This window comes from Erigeron canadensis, chromosome 7 (assembly GCF_010389155.1).
Source record: "Erigeron canadensis isolate Cc75 chromosome 7, C_canadensis_v1, whole genome shotgun sequence".
Taxonomy (NCBI): domain Eukaryota; kingdom Viridiplantae; phylum Streptophyta; class Magnoliopsida; order Asterales; family Asteraceae; genus Erigeron; species Erigeron canadensis.
In genome coordinates this window covers 7,493,729-7,503,327 of record NC_057767.1, presented here as the reverse complement: position 1 = coordinate 7,503,327, position 9,599 = coordinate 7,493,729, and positions in this window count along the sequence as shown.

Here is a 9,599-nt window from a genome sequence, read left to right as displayed (position 1 = left end):
TAGTTTTTAAGTGTTCTTGCCGTGTTCTTACTTTAAGACTGTTATTATTTGATTATCGCCTATATATATATATATACTCCTATATAAAGATTATGCACCCCCCTCAAAATAGAAATAGTTACTCATATGTCACATACGAAATTACTAAATTGTCCCTTAATAAAAACCCACTATGGAAAGAGTTTTATAAATCACCAACTTTGCCCTTAATGAATTAATTTACACCATAAACCCTTATTTTAATACTTAACACTTTAAGCCTTTATCTTCTAAAACTTTTCACTATCACAATTACATCAATCTACACCACTTGACACCGCCACCACTACCAACAGTACAATCACCGCCACTACTAGACCGTCTTCTACACCACCGCCGCCGCATTGCACGGGTACCATGCTCGTATATATATATATGTGTGTGTGTGTGTGTGTGTGTGTGTGTGTGTGGGAAAGTGAGTATGGGGTTGTCCCCCATCTAAGCTTAGATGGAGAACCCCTTACATTTGATTTTATAACCATGAAAATCATGGGGGATCATGTATTTATTTTAAATTCAAACAAATAATAATATATTTGTATGTGAGGGGGTTCTCATCTAAGCTTAGATGAGGAACAACCCATACTCACTTTTCTCATATATATATATATATTGTGAAAAATTATTTTGAGAATCTTTTATTTGGCAAGAACTTTTACGAACCTTTTTAATATAATCTTATTCATCTAATGATTCGATCAATTGTTAATATTGATAATGGCAGTTTGGTAATTAAATTGAAAGGAATTTAATATATACCAATATATATATATAACAAGGTGCTAAATTCTTTTATGGAGAAACAAGGACCGTTAGATAAGTTCAAACTTTTGATTACAACCCTTAGATACTAGATTAAACTCGTATGTTGTGCGGGATAATTGAGAACATAAATATAAAAATAATAATTGATAGTTACATTATTATTCATAGTTATGGTAATATAAAGTCCTATCAGATTACGACTGATAAAATAAAATAAAATTATAGTTTATGAATATATTATATACGCCAAGTATAAAAGCAAGACTAATGAAACATAAATATTTAAATCATAAAAGTCTTTCTCATGATATATAATTATTAAATATAATATAATAAATACTTTTAAAAAAATAAACATAATATAATAAACAATCTTATTTGATAAAAGATAATTATCATTGAATTAATTAAAAAAAAAGTAGTATAATGTATATAATCTTTGTACTTATATACAAAATGGAAAATTAAATATTAATGATTAGGATTATGATCAAAATTGATGATAAAGATTGTACATGGCAACATAGATATAACAATTTAAATTGAAAATATGGCACCTCATTAAAAATCTAATGTGACAAAAAAAAAAAACTAAAAATGTCACCTATGAAATTATCATCTCTTAGTTACATAGAGAGATTGAATACATGATATATAATTATAAAAACATAATGAGTTTGAATTTTTCATTACAAGCCTTAAATTTTTTATATAGTAGATAAAGTGTTTTCTTTATATTTACTTTTATATCGTCATTATACAAATATATAACAACCATATTATAGAAAACAGCTACACTAAAGAGCAATTTTGAATATTACTACATTCACCAGTATTTATATATCTTACTAGCCATTTTTGATGCAAATAAAACTTTAAATAACAATACAATTGTATTTTAACATGTTTTATCTATAATTAATAAATATGTTATTCTTAAAACTTATTGTGTTTATTTCGCGTATTTATATTGTCTCGTGTAATATACAGAAAATATAATTTTACTTTTATATATACAAAAATACGATTTTCTTAAATAATTATTAACCAATTGAAATATTTCATTTCATTTAATTAACATTTGCTTATGTTGTTGATCCTATCAAATTGAAAAACTTATTACTTGACACTTTTTAATAAGTTATTAATTATATGTTTTTCCTAATAAATCTAGAAGTTGAAATTTAGGGTCTCTTATAAAATTATATTATGAACTTTCAAATCTTAATTATTGTATTATAATTTGCTTTTACATAAGATATGTTAATTAAAGTAAATATTAAAAGTTTAAGATTTTAATTTCCTAAATATTTTAGTTTTTAAATTTGTTACATAAATCCAATATTTGTTTCAAATATTATTAATATTAATAATAAAATTCAACCATGATTTTAAAAAAATATTTTGAAAATTTCTAAAAATTTAACTATAAATACATAATCCGAAACCTCAATATATTGATGTGAAACTAATTTTAAAAATTTCAAAAGGTTAACTATAAACACAAAAAGTAAACTTTCAAAAGGTGAGCTACTGGCAAGGTCTTAAACCTTAAGGAAATCTATCAGGGTATAAATCACACTTTTGAAGTTTGTATGAGTGGATAATTAAGAGGGTTTTCAATAATACTGAGTTTCATCTCAGACATGCGTGGTTCAAATGCTAACTACTTTTGTTTTGTTAAATTTTCTTTATATGTATATTTATATAAACATTAAACTACGTGAAAATTGTAAAAAATGACTAATATAGTTACACTAATTAAAGAGAAGTCAAATCCATATAGAGCTCTTATTTATATTCCGCTAAACAAATCTGTTTATATTGAATTTCAAACTATCACTTGACACAATAATTTGAAGTGTTACTAATTGTTTATAGAAACATAAAATCATGAAATTTTATGTTTTTTTTTTCTATATAAAGACATACATTAACAAGAAGATACTAATTAATTTACAACTTTGGCACCATGATACTAATTAATCTATTTTCAACATCTTTATATATGGTTGTCAATATATGATATTGTGAAACGATAACTTGTCACTAATTACATATGTTATCTTGCATATTACGCGGGACAATAATCTAGTTTTAAAATACAAAAAGGTTGTTTAATTTAGTCAATTGGATTAAAAAATTTTTAAACGGTTTCTCGCTCTAATAAAATCCCACACCACAAAATCTCATTTCACCACAAACAAATAGAAGAAATTATTATCAAAGTGCAGATAACAAACAATTTCCTATCAATTTATAAAGACCCCTAGCCGCTCGTGTAGAAAAAATAGAAGTCGATCGGCAATCTTTATGATGTTAAACATTTCAATATGACAATATGTCCTTGTAAAAGAGATGGAGGGATGCATTTTTTAGTTGGAAATAAATTATGACATATAAACACACGTATACAATTATGATCATATGAGAATGAAAATAAATTAGTTGGATCACAATAATGACTATATGTGAATGACCTTAAATTAGTTGAGATTTTCATATGTGTATAAACAACCAAATTGGTGATCACAATTATGTAAATATGTGAATGAAATTAAATTACTTGATTATTACATATGCACAACCATATTAGTGATTACATATTCATGGTCAGCCATAATATTAGTGATAACAACCATTTTTTTATTTTCAATTAATTATTATTGCTATACAGAAAAATACAATATTACCTTTGTAATTAATTCTGGAAAAAAGGTTTTTAAAGTTTATCGTTCTTTTAAGGGTTGCTAGAATAATTTTTCTCATATATATATATATATATATATATAAATGAGAAACCCTAATTTCAAAATGGAGAAACTTGGACCTTAGATGAAACTCAACTTTTAATTATAACCATTAGATCAAAATGTTAATGTTATATACCTTTTTTTAATTTAATTTTATTATAATAAATTTAAGGGGTTTGCTAAATACAGCCCTTAGGGCTGTGTTTAAGGTGAATAGATTGTTTGAACATTTACCATAAAAATCAGGGGACGAGCTTTTAATATTGAAGGTACAAGTTTTTTTATACACGTTAAATACAGCCCTAAATTTAAATATGGTTATCATTTATGAAAAGTAACTTCCTATATTCTATAATTATAGAAAGTAATTAATTTAATGATATAATTATGAAAACTAATTCCAACTTTTATATTAATGATTAATTCTCTTAACAAAATAGCCTAAAAATCCTCCTAACTATTGAATAATGACATGTGAAAAAATCAGGAGGTAAAATTATGAAAGAGAATTAGTAGATACCAATTGTCACCTTATTGGATTGTTAGGAGAATTTTTAGGCTATTTTGTTAGAAGGATTAATCGTTTTCCTATTTTTAAAAATCTCTTTCTTGATTTTTTTTCGTTTTTATCAAATTATGGTTTTATGTATGTTTTATCGTTAATATCTTATAATATTTAAATAGAAGATATTTCTGATCTGTAAATGATGTCTAGAACAATCAAAGTATAAAAAAGAATTATAAAAATAACAACATCACCATTTTTTAACATATTTTATTCAATCTATGTTCCTATTTTTTTTGTATCTGCATCATGTATTCTTTTTTACATTTAATTTAACTCATTTATTTATATGTAAATAAATATAACATTATTGTCTTTCAATACTTTTTATTTATAATTTGTTAATGTAAGATATCATGAAACATTAGTATTTTATTAGTTATATATATATATACTACGTCTTTTACCCGCACGATGTGCGGCTATTTAAAATAACCTACGTAAAAAGAATAAAAATAACATGAACTAATATATAATAATACATTAAAGCATATAAATTTTTTGAGAAATATAATGATGTATAAAACTCATAAAAATTAACAACCCAATTACTTTTTATATTAAAAGTCGAAAAGAATTTGAAAATGAATCAAAAACCAACTTTAAAAAAAATATGACAATGGTGTGATGTGTCAATACAATTATGTAATCTATATAAAATTAATGTTGGTTTTTAGGAAACAAAATCAATTTTATTAATTTCATAATTTTATTTTTTACATACCAATATATATTTAATATTTTTCATTGCATAAATAAATAAATATTGTGGAAATTTATAGAGATGACACATAGAATAAAATCCTATGTGGCAAATTTTAAAAATAGTTTTAAATTAAAGAGAGTTTTAAAAAGCTAGGATTCTTACTGTTTTAATATTTATATAGATATATATTAATATTAATATATATATATATATATATATATTAATATGTATGTTTATCCGCGTATTAAGTGGAATATAATCTAGGAAATGATAAATAATCTGTGTTTTTCTTTTGAAGTAAATAAAATAACTGATGAACACTTTGAAAGCTAAAAATTTCAATGGTATTTATACGGAAAGTTTTAAATAAAGCAAATGTTCTTGTAAGACGAGAGTTTAAATATACAAATATAACCCCTTCAACACTGAATTCCAACTTGGAAGGTTGAAATCTTCAAATGTATTTTTTACTTTTCTTCCGAATATGTCAAATTAATCTATTTTTTACTTTTCTTTTTGGAACGGCATATGACAAATTAGATTGACTAAAAATCATTCTACTATATTTTACTCCCAAGTCCAAATAACAAACCAAAACACTCACCAATTTCCGGTATCTTTGAAATAACTCAACGACCATTTCAAAGCTTGTTATCACAAATCTTCCGTGTCATTATAATTACATTACGTTTGATCCTTGTGTTGTTTTTGTGATCATGTTCGTCTTTACGGTCACGTATTTTTCCAACTTCGTCCCTGGTCACATGTCATTACTTTAGTATTTTATTTATTAAGTTTATTTATGTGTTTTGAAAAAAGTATGCAAACTACAAAGTATGAAGGAAAAATACTTATTACAACTTAGGCTGGTGCCAACCTAATGTCGACACCCCGTCGACCACCTCAATGACGAAGATGAGGTTGACACGTCCAGGGCTTGTCGAACCGCATGTCTTCCCTCCCCATCGATGGAACGATGGCTGTTGATGAGAGCTTTATGTGACCGTTTTGACATTTTAATATATTTTTTTTCTTCAAATAACGGCTAGTTTATATATATATATGTATATATATACACACACATATGTATATATATATATATGGAGTTGAGATATTATAAGAACCAATAAATTGTCGAGAACTACGATAAATAATCATGAGCATTCGATTAATTAAATCAATGGTTAAAATGATTTGATGGCATTTATGTAATAAATTCAAATGCAAATTAATTTATTAATAAATAATAAATTTTTTTCGAACATTCAGTCGGTATGCGACATCAAGGAAACATCACCGTATAATTTCACCATTATACGGTGAGGTTTTCCTGATGTCGCAAACCGACTGAATGTTCGGAAATTTTTTTTGATAAAAGGTATAATTGGAATATTTGAAATTAAAAAGAAATAAATGGAAAATGGAACACGTATGTTCGAAAATCATGGATCAAGATTTTAAAATTTTGTCAACTTTCTCTTAATCTATACTATCTATATAAACAAATTGTCCATCCTCCAATTTAACTTCTACCTTTAAAATACCAGATATACCCTTTTACATTCTGAACTTTCTCTACTTACACAACCAATTTACCTATTATACCCCTAAAAAACAAACTGTCCATCCTACAATTTAACTTCTCCTTTAAAATACCGGATATGCCCTTTTACATTATGAACTTCCTCCATTTACACAACCAATTTACCTATTATACCCCTAAAATTTTTAAACATCACGATGCAAAACATCAGACAAAATAAACACACAACCACTACTCAATGCTACCGCCGCCACCACCACTGCCACCACAACCAATCCCCACCGCACGTCATCACTACCCGTCACCGCTTCCGCTATTATATCGTGGCCTCCACCACCGCCATACGTTACCGTCGCATCGCGCGGGTACCGTTCTAGTATTAATTAATTTATCAACTTCTTCTTAATATAATCAATAATAATTGATGCTTATATTTCCTTTTTTTCAAAACCACTTTTCACCGTTTTATAAATTATTAATTAAATTAATCAATAAAAGAAAAGTTTTATTTAAAAATTTATTAATAATGTAAATATTTATTTTTAATTTTACTTATATTTTAATATATGAAATATGGACATAGGATTATAAAAGAATATAAAAAAACTAAAAAATCATATATTCTTTAGCTGCTACACATGTGAATGATTTTATTTATAAATGTACAAATATCCTTTTTATTATAAAAAATTATATTTCTTACGTGGTAAATATGTGAACATTAAATAGTACACATGTGAATGTTATCTGGTACACATTTGAATAACCATATTCGTAAGTGTACATATACGTTATTATTACAACAAAATATAATATTTATTCAGTAAACATATGAATGACCCTATACAAAAAGGTATAAAATATGTTTTTTTATTATTATTAAAACAAATTATAACTCATTTCATGTATATGGTAAAGGCAATTAAAGTTACAATCCGTTTCTTTCAAAATTATTATTTGAGTACACATGGCAATTATTGATGAATGAATTAATCCATTTGAAATTCTCGTAAGCGTACCCCTCATATCGCATCTAACTAACTGGAGCATATTCATTTAAATTGTTTTATTTTACGAACATTCAGTTAGTACACGATATCGAAAAAACCTTACAGTATAATAGCAATGACATGTCGTCTAATGATTCTCACTTTTATTGACTCGTAATGTTAATGTTTAGGACTTGTAATTTTAATGTTTAGGCCTCGTAATTTTAGGTCTTGTAATTTTAGTTTTAGTTTTTAGGACTCGTAATTTTTGCTTTTTAGGGCTCGTAATGTAATTTGTTTTAATTTATTAATGTAATGTTTTATTTTTAATAAAAGTAAGTTTATTTTGTATAAGGATAAATAGAAATTAGAAATTAGAAATAGTTGAGAAAGAGATGAATAAAAGATATGGTTGGTAGTGAGTGAAGAATAGCTGATTTAAGATAGAAAAAAACTGATACGCGGTTAGGATGAGGTGATAGGGTTGGCTTAGGCCTTAAAACTTGAACTAATAAGCAGTGTTAACGTTTATGTGGTGCTGAACTGGGATATTCTCAATAGAAATACAAGAAACATAATAAACGGGTAAATTATTAAAATTAGTGAATCAAATAAAATTTAATTTAGAAAATATGTCCCTTTCTAGTAATTTGTCCCCACGTTTCACATACAGCAATCGTTAGCGCGTTTCACATAAATCCGTATATTAGGTTAAAATCCGCGTTAGGTGAGTCGTGATTTAACAATAAATAATCAGGTCAATTGATTTAAGTAAGGCTGGGAGGAGTACTAGTCGGGTAAGGCTTTGGATTCGCAGTACCCGATCGGCTAGACCGCCGCAACTTATCGGGTAGCGAATCCGGTAGGTCAATTCGGGTAAGGAATCGGGCTATGTAACCGATTGTTGGGTAAGGAATTTGAACGTTGGGAATGGTGGGTCCCCCTTCCAAAAACGGCTAGATCAGATTTAAAAAAAAAAAAATTTAATCCACTTTTCTACCTTTTCACCCATAAAAACCTCATTCTTTTTCCAATTTTTACACCACAACTTTCATTTTCACCCAATTTCCATTTACTCCACAACTTCCTTTCAACCAAAATCATTACAATGGACCTTCGTGATTGTAAAATGGCTATCCAAACTCACCTAAATTACGACTCCAAACACCTCTCAGATGTGAATAACGTCATTCAGGGCGTTTCTGAGAACAAAGCGGCTTACGAAGCCACAATCAACCGACTTACCGCCCCGGGTTATGCACGTAACACCGCGGAGAATGAGAATCTTGTATATCTTCGACAGAAGATCGACTGGCTGAATCAAGTTATTTTTCAGCTAAACGCTGCTTCTTCAACATTGACCTAGACACTAGACCACGGGGTATATCGCAAGCCAATGTGGGTGATGGTCAGGATGTACCTTACTACTCTGACCCGGGGGAGGAGTACGTTTCTCCTCTACCAGGCGCGGCTGCCGAGTAACCTAAGCCTTTGGCTACATCACCGCAATGACGATGACAACACTGTTGACTCGGATTATTCCGAGCGTTAGTTTAAGTTTTAATTATATAGTTTTATTTAAGTGTTTAAGTTTAAGTTGTTTAGTTTTATTTAAGTATTTTAGTTTTATTTAAGTGTGTTTTAGTCGTATTTAAACATTTTCCATATTATGTATTGTGGTTTTAAGTTAAATGAAATTATGTTTTATGTTTATATGGTTTTAATTATATGTATTAAAATTAAATGAAAAAGAAAATGAAATTGGGTAAGAATTGGGTATGTATTGCAAGTGATTTGGGTAAGAATTGAGTAGTTGTGAGTTGCAGAGTTTTGATTGTATGATGAATTGAGTAGGACTGGATACTTGGGTAGTACTCCCTCCACTTTAAAAAACTCAATTGATTTATAACGCGACAGGAAGTTAGGTTTGATTTATTTACATAAACGTTAGAGAACATTTTGGAAATAAAGACTATAGATGTTTTATTGAATTGTTATAAAGTACAACAAAACGTATTTACCAAAGTTTTTATAATAAAGGTTCGCTAGAATGTGTTTGAACAACACAAGGATTGTTAGGAAAGGAAATGATTAATCCTCCTAACCAAATAGCCTAATAATCGTTCTAATTATGAGATGGTGACATGTTGTAAAATCAGAAGACAAGATTAGGAAAAAGAATTAGTGGATAACACATGTCACCTTCTTTATGTATTAAAAGGATTATTAGGCTTTCTAG